This window comes from Egretta garzetta, unplaced genomic scaffold (assembly GCF_000687185.1).
Source record: "Egretta garzetta isolate BGI_Z169 unplaced genomic scaffold, ASM68718v1 scaffold678, whole genome shotgun sequence".
In the NCBI taxonomy this organism is placed as follows: Eukaryota; Metazoa; Chordata; class Aves; order Pelecaniformes; family Ardeidae; genus Egretta; species Egretta garzetta.
Window position 1 is genome coordinate 6859 of NW_009260409.1, and position 3098 is coordinate 9956.

The window sequence follows — 3098 nt, forward strand, 5'->3', positions numbered from 1 at the left end:
GCCAGCATCACCCAGGACCACCGGGCTCCGGAGGCCAGCCTCCCCCCCGGCCCCCACCTGGCATGCCACACCCTGGACCCCCACCCATGGGTATGCCACCCCGAGGACCTCATTTCGGGTCGCCCATGGGTAAGTGGGTGCCTGCAAGAGGCGGTATGTGTTCTTTTCTCTCGCTCGTACACACTTTATCGAGTTCAGCGCTTGCTTCGGCCCCGCGCCCTCCCTCGTTCCTAGCTTAACGGGGACGGGAAGGAGGCGATATCGCAGCCTCCCTGCAGAGAGGCGTCTTGGAGCAAGACCTGGCAGCTGCGAGCCACTAAGCCAGGGTCTCCCGGGGCTTTCCTCGTGTTCGTCGCGACGGGGAAGCTCTGCGCTCTCTGGTGATTCCCTCCCACCTCTCATGTCAGGATATCAACCTGGGCTTTGCCGACAGGGAGGGTTCCTGAGACCTGTGGTGTCCACCAGCCGTGGGGGGGTTCCTCGCAGAGCCTCTGGTAGAGGGGGAGCGTTGGCCCCAACCATGGGTACCAGTAGAGCTGGCACCCAAGGGTGGGCTTTGGGTGGGGTCCCGGGGTGCCGCCGCGTGGCCCCCTGAGGGGCCCCCTGCCCTGAACACAGCAGTGGTAAAACCCCTGCCCTGCTGGGCGTCCTTCCCTCTCTGTCCTCAGACTTTCATTTCCCCTTGGACTAACGTACCCCCCGCACCCAGGAGGGGCAGTTGGGTCCCTCCCTGTCGCAGCTCCCCCCTCCATCTTTTCCTCTCCCCATCTTTTCCCCCATTTCTTTTTATAGTGTTCATTTTGGTTACTTTTCCCCTCTTCCTTCCGTTTATCTCGGCCCTGAAGTTTTTTCAAGGTACTTTTAACCAGATTTTTTTTTTTTTCTATGTAAAGCAGTGATCACCCATTTACAAATAAAACGTTTTAAGAACCAGGGATCGTCCCTCTGAGATGGGGATGAGGCTCTGCCTGTTTGTCACCAAGGCACTGATCAGCTGCTGACTGCTCTCGCCTTGGGCACGGCCACGGGGACGCCTGCGATGGAGTTCATCGGCACATGAAAGCTCTCTGCCGATACCGATGCCGCCTGTCCGTCCTGGTGAGGCGCAGAATTAGGGTTAATGCACCCGGTCTCTTGCTTTATCCAGGCTGTTTGTTGGTGGACGATGGGCTCCGTGTAGTCCAGTAAACCTGCGGTGAAGAAAACGTACGATAAAGCCTTGAAGTCCATCACCTCCTTGGACACTCATCCCAGAGAGCACAAGTAACCAGGCAGGACGTTCAGAGGAGTAATTTGGCAGTGAAGCTGATTCCTGAGTCCCTGCCTCGTCCCTCTCCACCCAGGGCAGGGACTTTAGAAATGAAACCTCCTTGTTTTGATGTGACTCACATCCAGGGGAAGCCATTATAGCTGTGGTTCTGGGGATATTCTTAACTGGGGGGGCAATAAAATTCAGGTTAAGCAGTCTGGTTGGGAGAGGAGGTAGAGCAGATCTGGGTGACGTGTTGTCTCCACGCTTCCTGGGGCTGAGTTGCCAGAACCGTCCTGCCTCTCCTAATGAATTCAGCGTCTTTGCGCCGGCGAGACCGATAATTGGGGAAGTATAAAAGCGGAGTCTGTGGATGGAAGGTTTCACGCCTTCCCCAGCAGTTGGGAGGGTGTGAGGAGGGAGGGGGTTCGGCTTTCTGCAGAGCTCCTTAGGGGAAGGCAGGCGAGCCTGCAGTGGGAGATAGGGAGAGAGCTGTTGGCTTTGCACAGACGAGGCTTTAAATCCAGGTGATGTAGAGACAAAAAAAATCAAAGCTTTTCCAGGTATTTGGCCACCTGGGGTTGTTCTGTGGCTTTATGCAAGAACCAGGGGACATGAACGGGAGACTGTCGTGCTTTTTTGGCTGTTGTGACTCCTCTTGGAAGGCTGCTGTGGCTCTGCAGAGAAAAGCTGCCTTGCTTTTGGCCTCGATTTTACCCTTTGCTGGTTTATTTCTGTTTTCTTTTAACATCCTAGGGCTAAAACTGACCTTTAGCTCCAATCTCTGTTCACCCTTGCGGGCCAGAGGGAAAGAATGGCGCCGTGCTTCCCCTTCTGTCGTCGCAGGGTTGTTTGGTGAGTGAGATCTGGAGAAACTCAGAGCCAGGTTGGGGAAATGGCGCAGCTGATCTGTGAGCTTTGCTTCTCCTCTGCTCGCATTGCCTTTGGCACACGAGTGCAGGCTCTGCGAGACGAACTGGAAGAGCTCTGAGCTCTGCTCTGTAATTATTCTGCTTTATCAGAGGCTGTCGTAAAAGTAACATCCGGGCCGTCCGCAGATTTTGCCACTGATGTAGGTGCTCGTGCTGCTCCTTGAATAGACATCCCTGCTCAAATCCAGCCTTCTTGGGCACAGCTCAGGACTGTTGGAGGAGAGCTGGGCCTTGCTGTGTTGTGAACAGTTTCCAGGACTGCTCCTAGGCTGTGAGGGGCTGATCCTGACCAGGCTGAGCTCCCACTGAAATGCGGTGGTGATGCGCTCAGCCTGACCTTAACCCCAGCTGTGGTGAAGGTTCTCAAGTTTATACAGGGGGATGCTGAAGTCCAGAGGAGGAAATGGAGCTCATGTGGGGTCTTCCAGCAGCCCCGGAGGCACCAGGGTGCTCAGTGAACCTCTGTGATTTCATTAAACCGCCCACAGGCCTTGGCTGTCTCTGGTCTGGGCCGCTCCAGGGCCTGGGACAATTGCATCAGTTCAGCCTCCCTCCGAGGAACGTGCCTTGCAATTACTGCTGGATTGTGTCCAGCCTGGAGCTGTTCCACCGCGTGCTGCTCCAACGGTAAAATTACGGAAGGAGCCCAACGCAATCGTCGTCTCGCCTTGGGCAGCGGGGAGGTGGGGAAGCTGGCCTGGAGTCTGTCTGTAACTGGCTGCGGCTGATGGATGAAGTGATGGGGCGAAGCCCTGGCACCGTTTGGCTCCAGTTCCTCCACCTCTTCTAGGAAGAAAATTGAGAAGCGGCTTCACAGCTGCTGCTTTAAGGAGCGGAGCTGAAGCGGGAGGAGAAAACTGGGCTCAGGTGTAAATTAGCAGTAAATTGTTTCTGGTTAAGAGGCCAGAAGCTGGGAG

At 55.7% G+C, this 3098-nt stretch overlaps 1 long non-coding RNA gene across 1 annotated transcript in view; it reads left to right on the forward strand.

Annotated features, from left to right (window-relative positions):
* The first annotated feature begins 573 nt into the window (after nt 1-573).
* Nucleotides 574-3098, forward strand: part of LOC118452783 — a 3720-nt gene continuing 1195 nt past the window's right edge. The window contains exons 1-2 of the long non-coding RNA XR_004842609.1: nt 574-1098; nt 2006-3098. The exon at nt 2006-3098 is cut by the window's right edge and continues 1195 nt beyond it. This is a non-coding gene — a long non-coding RNA (uncharacterized LOC118452783). The remainder of the gene's footprint in view (nt 1099-2005) is intronic.